General features: G+C 48.1%; 1 long non-coding RNA gene across 1 annotated transcript; it reads right to left on the reverse strand.

Moving 5' to 3' along the window:
* Positions 1-6,467: 6,467 nt before the first annotated feature.
* LOC120974346 (uncharacterized) lies at positions 6,468-7,633 on the reverse strand. The gene is made up of 2 exons (XR_005769737.3): positions 7,322-7,633; positions 6,468-6,993 (listed from the first exon to the last, which is right to left on the reverse strand). It is a non-coding gene; the product is annotated as an uncharacterized lncRNA (long non-coding RNA).
* Positions 7,634-16,701: the final 9,068 nt, after the last annotated feature.

The following is a 16,701-nucleotide window of genomic DNA, read 5'->3' on the forward strand; positions in this document are numbered from 1 at the left end:
AGCCTGGAGCCACCATCTTAGCAACACCTGTCGCTACTCCTATCCCCTTGATGTAGGGGTGCCGAATGTCCGCTAATACCAAGCAGACATCACACCAGGACCTAACATCTAATGTTGGCTGCCCCATCCCAGCCACAAACTGGGACTGGGTTACATACCGGTCTGGCGCACTCACCGAGCCCGCCACCGCCGTCTTCCACTGATCCATCTCTAGAGCAGGGACTGACACAAACCTTGCAGCCTGCCGTCGACGCCACTATGGCGCCAGATAGTGCCCCCGCCCTGCGCTCGACCATCCAGCCACATTCGTCGAAGATATCCACCTGCACCATGCCACCAAAACACGTCGTCATCGACGCGGTAGATACAACGTCACACCGTCAACCGTCGCCACTGCTGGAGCCACGTGGAGCCCACCACCGGCAGCATCTCTCCCCTAAACATGACGTCCTCCCCAAACGACGCCTCCATGGAGGATACGATGCGCAGGACGCCGCAGCCGCTCAATCCAGACTAGATTTTGGACTTTCATTCGGGAGGGATCTGGGGGTGGATAGGACAGACCTCAGCTTCGCCTCCAGGGAGGATAACGGCGTCGAGTGACGTCGCCGATGCCGGGCTGAACAAGCCGAGCAAAGTTTCCTCCGGTCCCATCCCATACCACCAAACCTCCATCTGCTCCGGATCCGGCAACTAGCCATGAACCAAAACCTGCAGAGATGAAAGAGCCATGGGGCTCAGCCCACCAGGAAGGAGGACCGAGAAGAACCCAACGTAGAACTCCAGACGCCAAATCCAACGATCTGATCTGGCAAGCGACGACCCCCACCACCCCGCGGCGGCCGACGAAGTCCAAAGAAAGGATCCAGATGGATCTGATCTGGATCCGGTGGCACCCACGACCACCGGTCGTATCCAACGCAGCCACCACCTCGCGACAAGCAGGCCGCCGCCGCCGCGCTGCGCACGACTATACAGGTGACTCGCCCGTCGTGCTGCCGGGACCCACGCTCACCCGGCGCACCTCCCGTTCTTGTTGCCCCGCGCCAGCCGAGATGGAAGGGGTGAGGAGAAGCCCTGCCGCCACCCTGCCGGCCAGGCTTCGCCCCGCGGCGCTGCGGACGGCGGCGAGGATGGGGAGAAGCGGAGGAGGCCGAGAGGGAGCGGCTAGGGTTTCCCCCCGGGTCACCCGCGGGGGCGACGCAAGGGGGCGAGGGCTTCCCATATGAAGCAAAAGAAAAAGTAACATCTGCCCAAGCGCAAAGAATTTGTAGAGTTACCTCTGGATCCAACATGAATTTTATAGCATCAACTAATTTCTGCAAATTGAATTGATCAACCGGTATTGGCAAAGGACCTATCCCTCTAGCATGGACCCGCTCTCCCCAGAATGGTTGGTTGCCAAAGAATGGTACAATAGTTGTAGGACACTACAAATCACCAAAACAGTGGGTTGGAACTAAACTAAATTTAATAACTGGTCCAACATAGCAAACATTAGGATCAGGTCATAGTTGCCAGTTGCTTAGCTTGTTATAATAGTAATAAGTTCATTACAGAGATAATGCTGCTAATAATAGTTGTCTCATTGAAACTATTATTAACAGTTCATTACAGGAATTGTTTTCAGCTAATAATAGTAATAAGTTAATTACAGGAATTGTTTTCAGCTGATTCTAACTCTACCTAACAATAATTGGCTTAAAGAAGTTATACTGTATTTGCATAGAGAATAGTGTGGAAGTGATGTGGCAACGTGATGTATAGCTCGTAACGCAGTGCAAACTGAGAGAGAGAGAGAGAGTACCGCTGCTTTCAGGCCCGGTGCGATTGAACTAATGTGTGTATCTGAAGTATGCTATTTATGATTTTAGGGTAGTGGTATTATTGCTAAATTGAGAAAAGTTGCAACGCCGCCTAAAAACGCTGCCTGGTAGTGTTTTTTTGGATGCCATAAGATAACTGTGGCAGGCGCAATCGGACGCCCGCCACATGTACGTTTATGATCACTAGTGGGAGCGCGCCCCCCACTGATGAGGTCTTAGCAGTGGCGCCCCCCCCCCCCCCCCCCCCCCCCCCCGAGAGTCATGCCCGCCACTGCTAGGCTTTTTGCGCCCGCCACTGCTAGACATTCATGCAGTATTGTGCTTGTGATAAAATTTTGTCGGTGCAAAGCAAACGGATGTGGGAGAAGACCTCATCACTAGCCGGCCTATGTTAACTACCATGGGAGGCTTATCACTGACGCTTCAGAAGAGGTCGGTCATTGTTAAGGCTCATAACTGATGCGTGGTCAAGGCCTCGTCAGTGATGAGGGGTCAATACTCTTCCGACATGTAGTAGTGTGTTTAAGTTGTGCCATATTTACTTCTTGTTACTTTCAAGGTATCCCACATGTTAACCTGGCTCTGGTACATTCTTTGTTAAGCAATGAAGTTCATTATGTTAAATAAATAAAGGCAACCGTGGGAGGCCATGCTTTGTGCATCGGTGATTTGATTCACATTCGACTTAGGACCTGAGTTCTTGTTATCTTCATCCAAGTCTGAGCGTTCTAATCATGTGGGAGGTTTAATGGGGCTCCATTGGTACACTAAATGACCACATACCTGTCCTGGGGCCACATAATTCGGGCTTTCCATTTTGGCATACACATTTAATCATGTTTTTGCAGGTACGTAGGGAATAGTTCCTTACATTATTATTATTGTTTGTCATAGCAAAAGGGCCCGTGCGTTGCAACGGGAGAAAAGAATACCACACATCTATAATTAGAGTATTTGTAGCTACGACCCAAACAAAGATGGTCTTTGCCTATAAAAGGGCAAGTTCAAAATTCCACATGTCTTTGTAGATTTAATATGTACAAAGAAACGGGCAAGTGATCTTCAATTTCGTCTCCAATCCCGATTTTGGTGAGATGTCCATCCACAATCCGGATCAGTACCGATATGAAAGAAAGACGAATAATGCACTGTTTATTAAGATTGCACCCTGGATAGTATATTTTAAATGGTTAACAGGTAAAATAACATCATATTAAGATTCCATATATTTTTTAATCAAATTCCATATATAACATGTTAAATTTGGAGTTACGGTTTAGAAGATACGAGTATTTTTAAAAACATTTAATATGTACTGCAGGTTTAATATAAAAAACGTCAGGGGGTTTTCTATAAAATAATATGACGGAATAAGAATACCTATTTCTTTTATTAGTAGGTATAGATATAGATTGGGGAAGGTCATCCGTGATGTTTGTACATATAGGAATGTGGGGGTAGTTAACCAGGGGTTATCTGAGAAGGCAGTTAAGAGTCGATCGAACGAACGTGTATGGGTGAAGCCGAGCTAGCAGCAAACTTGACAATATTCCCTACAATATAGTTCTTATGCAGTCAAGTCGTTGATTGTTTGCACAGCCGAGCGACCGAGAGATGCGCCGACCCATTAACGCTAGGCCGACGAGTTTTTGGTTCCAGTCTTGGTAACCTCCTAGAAGGTTCCTGACAGGTCGTTTCATTCCTTTTTTTCTTCTCTTTTTTCTTTGTAGATTTATTTAGTTTTTCCTTTTGTTTATCTTTTTCCCATCAAAAAATGATCAAAATTTACCTAAAATTGTTCAAATATTTAGAAAAATTAAAAAATATTCGTGTTTTTCAAAAATGAATTAAAATTTTCGAAAAATTATTTGAGTTCTTTTTTCTTCTAAAAATCACTTTTCCGAAAACTGTTTGAAAATTACAAAAAAAATCATATTTTCTAAAAAGATGTTTCATAAACTGTCTGCAGACTTTTTCAAAATGCTTGTCTTTTCAAGAAAAATGTTTAAGTTTTTTTTTAAATGTGCAGTTTTTGCGTTCACTGTTCTGCACGTTTCCTAGGCCGGCTCAGTGCGGGACGCTGCACGCGCCAGGAGCAAGACGAAATCACTAGTTGAGAAGTACTCGTTGCAAAGATCACTTCAACTCCCCTGGTTGCGACAAGTGGTGCACACGCAGCGCGCCACTTGTCGCAACCTGAGAGTTTCCCCTTTTTTCGTAGATCCGTTTATTTAAAACGTTTTATCTCTCAAACCGTGTGTCCAAATCTCGAACCACTTGTACCATTGGATTCCTCACGTTGAGATCTTCAAAACTAGATCCCATGTTGATAGGTTTTGATGAACTTTTTTTCACGAAAAAAACCGGACGAAAAAACCGAACTGGGAGCACGGGTTTTTTCCCTTTCCGAAAGAGGCACGCCCGTACCTCTCACGAAATCACAACCGTGTTTCGCGCGGAAGCAAAACCGTGACTCTCGTGGAAGGAAAAAAAGAGAACGTGTTTTTTTCCGTTTCTGAGGAGGCACGGCCGTGACTCTCGTGAAAGCACAACCGTGCCTCTTGCGGAAGCAAAACCGTGACTCTCGCGAAAGGAAAAAAAACATAAAACACATTTTTTTCGTTTTCGAGAGGCACGGCCGTGACTCTCACGAAAGCACAACCGTCCCTCTCGCAGAAGCAAAACTGTGACTCTCGCAGAAGCAAAACCGTGACTCTCGCGAAAGAAAAAAAACGGAAAACGCGTTTTTTTCGTTTCCGAGAGGCACGGCCGTGACTGTCGTGAAAGCACAACCGCGCCTCTCGCAGAAGCAAAACCGTGACTCTCGTGAAAGAAAAAAAAACAGAAAACGCGTTTTTTTCGTTTCCGAGAGGCACGGCCGTGACTCTCACTAAAGCACAACCGTGCCTCTCGCGGAAGCAAACCGTGACTCTCGCGAAAGAAAAAAAAACAGAAAATGCGTTTTTTCGTTTCCGAGAGGCACGGCCATGACTCTCCCTAAGCATAACCGTGTCTCTCGCGGAAGCAAACCGTGACTCTCGCGAAAAAAAAAACAGAAAACACGTTTTTTTTTCGTTTTCGAGAGGTACGGCCGTGAATCTCGTGAAAGCACACCCGTGCCTCTCGCGGAAGCAAAACCTTGACTCCCGCGAAAGAAAGAAAAAACAGAAAACAAGTTTTTTTTTCGTTTCCGAGAGGCACGGCTGGGATTTTCGCGAAAGCAAAACCATGCCTCTCGCGGAAGCAAAACCGTGACTCTCGCGAAAGGAAAATAAAAAGGAAGACCGGTGGAAAGCCAAAACGTCGAAAATAACGGCAAAAAACTGTTTAAAATCTGAAAACGCGTGCGTAAAATTAGAAAAACAAAAGCCGGAGGGAACGCCCAGAGCGTGACACCTGGCGAACGGCTGAGAACGTGCCAAGTGGCGCGGATCGTTACAAGGCTCTCGAAAAAACGCTCGTTAACTAGTTGATCTCGGAGCACGAACGGACGGCTGCAGTCGCTGTATAGGAGCTCCCATCTGTGGAGCTCCTTTTCAGCGCTTTAAGCGCCGCCGAGCAAACCAGCGCTCACGTGATTGCTAGCGTGGGCTGGCCCATGTTCGCTGACTTGCAACGCTCGGTGGTCGCCCACAACTGGTTCGCTCGATAAATAAAAAACCTGCCTCGTTCGGTCAGTCCACGGTTGACGAATCAACCATTGATTGTTGATCGGCTGACAGTTGACTTTCCAAAACAATCTAGAAAAGTTCACAAATCTATACCTATTATTAAAAGGAGGTGATATTTTTGGTTTCGTCTCGCTTCATTTGGTCCCGCTTCAATTAATTTCACGTACGCTATTTGGTTTCGTTACTTGCCACCCGTTTTGGCCCAACGGAGAAAGCCCACCTGGCGGTGCACTGAGGCCCAGGTCCGAAGAGCTGGCAAAAAATAAAATTGCCGACGGGAGGGTACGATCTCATAACCTGTGAAGCGGCCACGCACAGTTTATCCAACTGACCCAGCTAGAGATATGAGAGGAATTTTTTCCGTTGCAACGCACGGCCTTTTTGCTAGTTTGAAAAAGTCACGTATTTGAAAAAAAACTAATTCGCTTAGAAAAATGTTCATCAACTTTTTTACAAGTTCAGGGGTTTGAGAAAAAGTTTGCGCATTTAAAAAAATTACTTCAAAAGTTGTGAAAAACTTAAGAAATTTCATGCATTTGAAAATTTTCACAATTTTTTATAAGTTTACTGAATTTGGAAAAATTATTCAAATTTTAAAAACAATTCACACATTTGAATTTTCACGGGTAAAAGCTGTGTGTGCGGTGGCGCGGACACCCCCGGATTCGCCAGGGGACCCGCGAGGCTGTTTTGACTTGGGGGAAATCTTCTTATATCTCTTGTGTCTATTCCATCATTCTTTTTCTCTGATTCTGTTTTTTGGAAATACCAGGGGCACACAGGGTGCCTCACATAATCCTATCGGCAGCACAATGATTCTTCAACGTCTGCAATGTGTAGTATGTCGCCGGGTTAATTGAGCCAATATGAGCCTCTTTTATTGTTGATATTGCTCTGAGATTGCTTATGACACTAAACGTGTTGTGCCACACTCGATGAAGAATCTGAGGGTCTTCCGCTCTTTTCAAAATAATATAAAAACCTGATCCCCTTTAACTTTTTTTTCATACATACACGGAGCCTGGTCATACATGTGAGATCATCAGTTACTACAGTGCAAGGTTGCATGCGCAACAAAATGCTGCATCAAATCGCCGGACTAGTAGTCTTTACACAACACAAAAACATAGAAACAATAAAAATAGGATGCAAACATGCTCCTGGATGGCTAACAAAATTGCTGCCGCATCAAGGGATTCTTATTACATGGAGGAATAATATAAGATTGTCGAAGTAGTCATCATCGAAATCGAAGATCGAAGACATAAGCGGAGGATATTAGTCCTCTAATCATGCTTTATAGAGGAGTGAGAGAGATGCCGTTCGTGTCAACTCACCTCCACTCTCTCCGCGGGATTATAATTTTCTCATGCCATGCAACCATTAATGAGTATGTGATTTTTCAGGAATGAAAAGTTAAATGGGCCAAAAGTCCATAAACTTTCAACATTTACAAGGATATTCTATACATGCCGGACAGTTGGGATCGCCCATTCCTGCAAAAATGATTTATGAGTTGCAAATTTGTATGGACTAATCATAATGGTGAACTTAAAATCTAACTACTGTCTTAAATAGAGCAACCATTTCCAAAACAAAGTACACAATGAGTCAAGACATAGGAACGCTATAATTAGACAGAAACTATGGCACACGGTTTAAAAAATTTATGTTCACCAATTTCTCATCTAACTCTATATACTGTTAAGAAAAGGTGGCTAATACTCCGCGTCTCCAAATAAGAAACAAATAGTTTTCTAGTTACTTAATTGATACTATTTTTCTGTAGTAGGATCTACAAGACTAAGAGGCAAGAACACATACCCTTTGTCGGTCTCGCGCTCGGACGCGCCAACACTCCAGACGGCGCCATGGTGATGAGCAAAATGATCTCCAATATAACAAGCAGAAGAACCATGTTCATGTGGCACCCCCAAGCCATGGCAAAATGAAGATTGTTGCACTCACCGCTCTCTTCTCTTCTCTTGTCACTCTGCTGCTTCTTGGTCTCTCTATATATAAAGGATTTGTACAGAAATTTGGAATAGTCCTAGTTAGAAATTTAGATGGTTGTAGCAGGCAGCTTCCATGAACTTCACTGCTTCGAGGAGTAGACATCCACCCGCCCGCATTGACGATTCAGCCACACGAGAGAAGAGGTTAAAGAGTCGTTGTTACACCGATCAGGACGGTGAGGCATAACGTGTGGTCAAGCATCATTTCGACACGGACGTAGCACTACTAGGAAAAGGACTATAGCTAATATGGACATTAATGACGCATCATGTATGTGGTGCGCCATTAGTGTCTTCATTACTAATGGCGCGCCAGACACACGGTGCACCATTATTAACAAATTTTAATTTTTTCAAAACTATTAATGGCGCACCAGGGCATAGTGCGTCATTACTAGTTTTAACTAGTAATGGCGCACCACACACTCTGTGCACCACTACTAACAAATTTTGTTTTTACTTTTTTTCAAAACTAGTAATGGCGCACCTGGGTATAGTGCACAATTACTAGTTCAAACTAGTTATGGCGCACCGCAACCACGGTGCGCCACTACTAACAATTTTTTTTTTTGCAAAACTAGTAATGGCGCACAACGTAACAGGTGCGCCATTAGTAACCAGGGTTACTAATGGCGCACTTTTAGGTGGTGCGCCATTAGTAACATGAGACCAGCTAGATATTTTGGACAGCCACCTACCACACTTACTTTCCCCACTTCATCCTCTCCACCTCCTCCTCCAAGCTTGTCTCGGCCGCCTCCTCCTCCTCACCTCATTTGCACCATAGATTCACCCAAATTAAGTGGTTAAATTACCTTTTTTTTGATAGGTAAGTAAGGCGAAAACTTTCTTTATGTTGTAGATATACTTTTTTCTCCCTCCAACAACGTGCACATGCACTTTTTATGGCCTAGCTAGATCTACGTATGTTTGTGGTGTTGCATATATGTTTGTGTTTGCAGGTACCGGTATTTGAAATGCGATAGTTGCCAATATTTTGCCGGAATGTTGATTCATTTCTGTTTCGGCGAGAATTTGGCACTATGCATTCTTTTTGGTCCTATTTTTAGGCAAAGTCATGCCAAATTTTTTCTTGGTTCTAAAATATCGTTTTGCTCTACCCCGCAGGCGACCATGGTCCGCACGATGTCCGAAGGCATCGTGAATAGGTTTTTGAGCTCCGCGAAGGCCGAGATGCTTCAAAATAACGGGACGGAGATAAGATGTCCGTGTCGAAGATGCAAGTTGAAGAGCCTTATTACGGACCCGGATTCCGGACAGGTGCGGGACCACCTGCTCTTGCGTGGTTTCATGGATGGCTATCGGTGGCAAGGTCATGAAGATGACTATGAAGTCGTCCATGGGGGCCGGGCAAGAAATGAGGAAGGGCAGCAAGACAACCGCGGCGAGGGCGGGCGAGAAGACGAAGAATCTCCAGGACATGATCACGACGGTGATGCAGTACACAGTCATCATGTAGAAGATGCCGAACATGATGATGAGGAAGATCAAGACAAAGGGCATGATCATGAAGATGAAGATGCCGGAGCAGACGACGATGGACCATCGATGGGCTGGGTGCAGGACCCTCATATTTAAGAGCTGCTTCTCAAGCAGATGGATAACGCAAGAGCTGCCGCCCGAGAGAAAGCCAAGCTGGATCAACTGGAGATAGACGCGGTTACTCCACTGTATGAAGGATGCAGGCCTGAGGATACCCGCCTGAATGTAACGCTCATGGCTCTGGAGATGAAGGTAAAACACAAAATAACCGACGCATGCTTCGACGAGAACATGTCATTCTGGCACGAACGTCTTCCCAAGGGAACAAGTGCCCGACCAGTTTCGAGGAGGCGAAGAAAATCGTGTGTCCTCTGGATTTACCACACGTGAAATACCATGTGTGCATGAACAATTGCATCATTTATCGGGACGAGCACGCGGAGTCTACCATATGTCCGGTGTGCGGCGTCACTCGATACAAGAAGAGGAAGAAAGCTCCTCGAAAAGTGGTGTGGTACTTTCTGATCACTCCTCGTCTGCAGAGGTATTTCACGGACCCTAAGCTAGCAAAGCTCCTGCGTTGGCACGCGGATAGGGAGGAGAAGAAGCGAGAAGATGACGGAAATGATCCGGAGATAAATAAAAAAGACAAGATGCTGAGTCACCCTAAGGATGCGAGCCAGTGGCAAGCGTTGAACTTCGAACACCCAGAATTTGGGGACGATCCAAGAAACATCGTGCTGGGCGCGAGCACCGATGGAGTCAATCCGTTTGGCAGCCAGAGAAGCACACATAGCACCTGGCATGTGTTTGTATGGATGTACAACCTTCCCCCCTGGTTGTGCATGAAGAGGAAGTACATTCACATGAGTATGCTAATTGAAGGGCAGAAACAACTAGGGAATGACATCAATCTATATCTGGGGCTGCTGAAAGAGGAGCTAGACACGCTGTGGAAAACGCCAGCCAGTACGTGGGACGCCGCAGAGAAAGAATATTTCCCTATGAGAGCCGCACTGCTCACGACGGTGCACGACTATCTCGGTTACGGATATCTCGCGGGGCAGGTGGTCCACGGATTTTCTGGATGCGTCAGGTGCATGGATGACACAACGTATCGCCAGCTAGATAGAGATACTGGGTCTTCAAAAACCGTGTTCATGGGACATCGAAGGTGGCTTCGCGACGATGACCCATGGAGAAAACGCAAGGATCTGTTTGATGGTGAAACCGAACCCCGAAGACGCCCGCGTACGAGGAGCGGCGAGGAAATAGACGAGCTGTTGAAAAATTGGAAAGATTGCCCACTGCCGGGAAAGAAGCAAAAGGCGCCAGAGCCGGGAAAGAAGCGAAAGGCGCAAGAGCCGCTGCTGAAGGTATGGAAAACGAGGTCTGTTTTCTGGGACTTGCCGTACTGGAAGATCCACCGTGTGCCTCACAGCCTTGATGTCATGCATATCACGAAGAACGTGTGCGAGAGTCTGCTTGGTATCCTGCTCAACATGCCAGAGAGGACCAAAGATGGGCCGAAAGCAAGGGAAGACTTGAAATCAATGGGCATCAGGGAGGAGCTTCACGCTAATGATGATGATGATGAGGCACAGCAGGACACGGAAAGTTGTCGCAAAGGCAAAAAGGCCAAGAAGATCGGAAATGACTACCCTCCCGCGTGCTTCACTCTAAGTCAGGAGGAGATCGAGCAGTTTTTCACCTGCCTCGTAGGAGTAAAACTTCCTTACGGTTACGCGGGGAAGATAAGCAGATACCTAGACTCAGCGAAGCAGAACTTCAGCGGGATGAAGTCTCATGACTGTCACGTGCTGATGACGCAGATACTTTCAGTTGCAATCCGTGGGATCATGGACGCGCACGTCCGTGAAACGCTATTTAGCCTATGCAACTTTTTCGACGTCATCTCTCGGAAGTCGGTTGGCGTGAGGCAACTTAGAAGGCTACAGGAAGAGATCGTGGTGATACTATGCGAGCTTGAGATTTACTTCCCGCCCGCATTCTTCGATGTTATGGTGCATCTGATGGTCCATATCGTGGAGGATATCATCCAACTCGGGTCGACGTTCCTGCACAGCATGATGTCGTTCGAAAGGATGAATGGTGTCATCAAAGGATACGTTCGCAACATGTCACGTCCAGAGGGGAGCATAGCCAGGGGCTTTCTGACCGAAGAGTGCATCTCCTACTGCACGAATTATCTAGGCATTGAGAACCCCGTTGGTCTGCCCGTCAACAGGCACCTCGGCAGGCTCGCTGGATGGGGTCACCGCGATGGTCGCCGCGAAATGCATGTCGACTTCGAGGGTCGACTCGCTGACTTTGAAAGAGCAAACCTAGTCGCGCTATAACACATAGACGTGGTCGATCCTTGGGTGGTAGAGCAGAAAAACTTTATTGAGAAGACGTACAATGACCGAGGCCAACATAGGACGGACAGAGATATAATCAAGGAGCACAACTCATGTTTCACGCGTTGGTTCAAGGAGAAGCTTCTGTCGTACCCTTTACATGAGGATTCTTCCGCGGAAGAAAAACTCATATTCGCCTTGTCACAGGGCGCCGAGCACAACCTGATGACCTATGAGGCGTACGATATCAACGGCTACACATTCTACACCGAGGGAAAGGACGTGAAGATCGATGGTTATCAGAACTCCGGGGAACGATGGAATCCTACACCGGTAACGACAAGGACAGATACTACGGAAGGATCGTTGAGATCTGGGAGCTGAGCTATGCTGGAGACACTACTAGGAAAAGGCCTACTAATGGCGCACCTAATTTGGCTATTAATGGCGCATTAGTGGTGCGCCATTAGTAGCACGCCATTAGTATATTTTACTAATGGCGCACCACTGGTGCGCCATTAGTATCTGGTATACTAATGGCGCACTATGATGTGATGCGCCATTAGTATGAATATTAGGTTTTTTTTTTCTGTTTTTTGCACAGGTTACAAAATGTATAATTGGACAAAATATAGACAGCACACATCAACAACAGATTCATCGAATACAATAGAAGATTAGTCTCTGAATACAATTCATCATTTTAGTCTCCGAATACAATTCATCATATTAGTCTCCGAATTGAAAAGACCGAACAAAGATAGAACATTATATTACAAGTCTCGAGAGCGCGAGTTTGTCTTCACATTACAAGTCGATATCGATCATCTAAACTACCATCACATAGAAGAGAGCTGCGGTCATCATGATGAGCATCATCATGATGAAACTCGTCTTCATCCGGTTCCTCGAACGCTCCCTCCCCTCTCCCGCTAGATAGCGGGCGTATCTAGATTCGGCCTCGGCCCTAGTGGCGTACCCTTTGTAACTGTTACCGCTGAATCGGTGAACCTGTCTCCGACACTCCTCCCAGTCGTCGTAGACTCCGGGAACCTTACCCTTGTACACGACATACCACGGCATCGCTATGCAGTAGCCAAACGAAACGTTAGTACCAATTCACAGACAATACATAAGCAATATATAAGTATGCAACAGAATGATCGGAAGAGAAAAGCAAGACATTAATAGCATCGATTACATCTAAGTTGAAGGACTCTCGAAACCAAAGAGACATACTACAAGTTCATTAAAGTTTAATTACAACATGAGCCAATCGATGTTTCAGAACTAGACACAGCATCACTGCTTTCGACTCGACTCAAGGGACCGGAGCGTGGATGAAGCCGCCGTCTATCGTGGGAGTCATGAAACAACGGGCGTTGTCAGCCTGCATTTGTAGGATTGTGTCGATGTCACTGTTGGACGGTTGATTTCTGAGGTAGAACTGCCCCGAGGTACGAAGGACATCTTGATGGATGATTTCTGCAAACTCCGACTGGATGCGAAAGAATTCTTGTCTGATGTCCGCGTCCTGGATTGCCGACACGCTCGCGGCCCAATCTTTGAGTCTACTCGGTAGCAGTAGTTGATGATGGTCCCGTACGATCGCCCGCATGTGATGGATGGCGTAGTAGGCACCCTTCTGACCGCCAGGCGGCTGCTTGACACAGCAGAACGTCGTATTGTGGGAGAACACGTGCTTGCCGTACTTACGAATAGGCCTGGTGAAGGTGCCTCCAGATTTGACGTAGCCGGGGAGAACATCATCAAGAACCTTCTTGACATTTGTGTAGTCTACGTTCGACTGACGGTCCGGGTCGAAATACGTGGCCATGGAATATTTGGGGCTTAGGAGGATGAGCGTGCAATGTGTGTCACTGCAGAAAACACGGAATGTTAAAAGAAAAACGATCGAAATCTAAGAATTCATATGTTACGGGGCGGTTGAGGGGAGGACTTACTCGGGAAAGTAAGGCACGAGGAAGTTGTCCTTATCTTGGTTTGCCAGAATGACGCCTTCGAGGTAAGAACTCGCGACTTGCCGGTCCCCAGCGCTGCCCAAGATCTTGGCACGCATGTAGAAGGGGTCGACTATCACGATGTCCGGGGTCTTGTCGCGAATGATCCGCATCTCCATACTCAGCGAAAATAGCCGAACGAAGGTGTAGTGCAGCGGATGAAGGTTCAACATAGCGTGGATGTCATCAAACCGCAGGACGATCGTACCCCCGATGGAGTTATCCACAAAGCCCTTGCCCTCTGGCACCTTGGCCGCGAAAACCGGGTATGCCACATCCTTCTCTCGGAGACGCCGCTTCTCCAAAGAAAGAACACTGTCATGCAGACTCCGCATAGCACCTGTTGCAGCATCGAGCATATTTCTCGGTAGCATCGGCCTACCCGCCACATGCACCCTCCTCGAGATATCCGCAGTTGAAGGTGGCCCGTCCTCAGCACGGATCGTACTCGGTGCCGGCTGGCCCGCACCCTTGTTAGTCTTTCTTTTGCGTGCCTTCTTCTTGATCTCCTGTAATGGGACCGAGTTCTGCTCACAGACCGCCTTCTTGAGTGTGTTGGGGCTGATCATATTTCGCACCTCGCCTATCTGAGGCTCGGTGAAGTCGGCAGCTGGAGACGTCTCCTGAGAGCTGAACTGCAGATGACGCCTGTTGCAACTTGGCTTCTCCGCGGTACCAGCTAGATCGCACACGTCTTTTGTTGGGTTGGGTTCTTGAGAAGGAGGCCCCATGAAGTCGCCACCGTCCCCATGATCGGCAAAGTACTGATCGACGTTGGCAAATGTATCGTCGTCGTCGTCGTTCTGATCCTGTGCCATATGCATGTTTGGATCCAGTGGCATAGGGATGTCCGGCACCGTTGCGGCGGTCTTGCCATGGGGCCGACTTGGTGCCGGCACGACTGGCGGTGTTGTCTTTGGGGTGGTGTCCCCCGCCCCCAAACGAATCTGGCTCTTCGGCCAAAACAGGGGCCAGCTCAGGAAGGCGCTGAGGTTCGTCACGTCATCATCGTTGGACCCGATGGGTCGAATCGGAGGTAACACCTCGTCGCAGCCTGGCAGCACCCGAACCAGTTGAACTCTAAACAAGTTGGGTGGCATCTGGGTACCGTGGAACAAGGGGTTGCCCGGTTGAACGATTTTGCCCTTGGCGACAACGACCAACTCGTTGTTCATGAAGTGCAGGAGAGTGCACGGAATGTCGGCAGCGCCCTGCGAAAACATGTAGGGCGTTAGGGATGCCCAGTCAAAGGCAAGGAGATGAAGTCCTCGGCCGAGAGAGGCTTAATTAGTTACCGTGATGATGGCGTCGAGCTCGGCTAATGTCGAGGCACCGCCAATGGCGGGCGTGCAGTTGACGGAGGGGCCGCTTGCTGCAGAGGTGCCGGCCGGCGTACACCCGGGTGCATTAAGCTCCCGTGCCGGCGTCGGAGACACCAATGCCGGCTCCGCCGGAGACACCAATGGCCCCGCCATCGCGTTCTGCGAGTTGCTGGCCGTGAAGCTAGGAATCGGGGGTGACCCCTGTTGGCCACCCGCAATCCACGCACTAATCCCCTGGATCAAGGTAGGCACAATGGCGGTGATCGTCGCTCCGAGTTGTTGTTGCACTTGCTCTTGGACAATCTCCGGAATCCGCGCCACCTGTGCCCTGAGTTCTTGAACCTCGCGCGCCTGGCTTTCCGAGCTGGTCTTTTTCTCCTTTCGCCCAGCAGTGTTATAGTATGACGACCATTTTGTCGACAAGCCTTTGCCGGCCACACGACCAGCTGACGTCGGCTTACTGAGCTTATCCTTGTTCTTCATTACATTCAACGCCCTATTTAGAGTGGTGTCCCAAGGGTTGCTCTTAGTCGACCCCGCGCTACTGCTTTCAGTCGCCTGCGGAAGGAATGTGAACCATTTAGAAATTTGGCTTCATTAATTAGAATGCAACCATATGGAGCTAATTACGCGGGGGTGTATTCCTTACCAGAACAAGCTCAAGCGCCCTGGTCTTCGGATCCGTGGTAAGCTCCTTTGTTTTTGGGTCCTTCTTGTACCGGGCCGTGACAAAGTTCCTGGTCTGCTTGTCACCGTATTTATCGAAGAGGGGCGGTAGGCCTTGCTCGGCACGGTCCGCCTCCTCCTTGTCCCATATAGGCTCCGCCACTCTGTAACCGCCGGGACCGAGTGTGTGTTCCCCTAAGTTCAGCTCCCGCATTTCTTTCCCCCACTTACTTGATTCGGAGTTTGCGGTGCTCGAGCAATTGATCTTGAAGTCGTTGTAGTCATCTTCGGTGATCGAAGGATTTTTCTCCTTGATCTTCTCATAACTCTCACCTTTCTCGATCATTCTCTTCACATTGCTTTTCCAAGTAGACAGGGCCTTGCTCATCTTTGTGAGGGCAACATTGTTCACTTTATTCCCTTTGAGGCTTGTGTTTTCAAATTCAGCGGGGAACTTGTATCGTTCGTGCAGCTTCGTGAAGAGGAGGTTGCGCAAATTCCCTCGGTCAGGATGCCTCAGGTTCTCGGTGTTGATCGAGACGGTGCTCCGGAGAATGCACCCGAGCTGAAGCGAGTACCCCTTGACTATTCGTTCGGGCGCCGTTGGATTCCCGTCGAAGTCCACTTCAGTAACTTCCTCCTTGAGGGTGCGGAGCACGGTCGGACGCCGGTCCTTCCGTTGCCTCTTCGGTTGGCTTCCATCTGTGCGTGCGCCGCCATCATCAGTGGTGGCATCCTCGGCGGCACCATCAGTGGTGGCATCCTCGGCGGCACCATCAGTGGTGGCATCCTCGGCGGGACCATCAGTGGTGGCATCAGTGGGGTCATCCTCGGCGGTACCATCAGTGGTCTCAGGATCGGTGGGGAAGGTGGCGTCCTCATACAAGTGAGGTTGTTCCTCCATCTCCTGGGACAGCTTCCAGAATGGCTTGTCGACGCCCGAACCCCCGGCCTCATCGTTGTTGGCCATGTTTCTCTCTAAATAGGAACAAAGTTTGGTCAAAAAGTTGGTTATTGTCAAGGAACAAGATCATGGTCTCATCATTTAGGGTTTGTCGACACCGAGGCATCCTAAAAGCTAAGCTTTTATCATTGAGGGTTTTTCGACGCCGAGGCACCCTAAAAGCCTAAGCTTTCATCATTTCGGTTTTTATCGACACCGAGGCACCCTAAAAGCCATGCATTAGTCACAAGTACGCCGGGGCACTTGATCCTACTTAATTAACTACTAAGATACCCCGACCCATGCATTAGTCACAAGTACCCCATATGTCCTATTTTTAGCAAAGTCATGCTAAAATTCACGGAAAATTTCAG

Source organism: Aegilops tauschii, chromosome 2 (genome assembly GCF_002575655.3).
Source record: "Aegilops tauschii subsp. strangulata cultivar AL8/78 chromosome 2, Aet v6.0, whole genome shotgun sequence".
In the NCBI taxonomy this organism is placed as follows: domain Eukaryota; kingdom Viridiplantae; phylum Streptophyta; class Magnoliopsida; order Poales; family Poaceae; genus Aegilops; species Aegilops tauschii.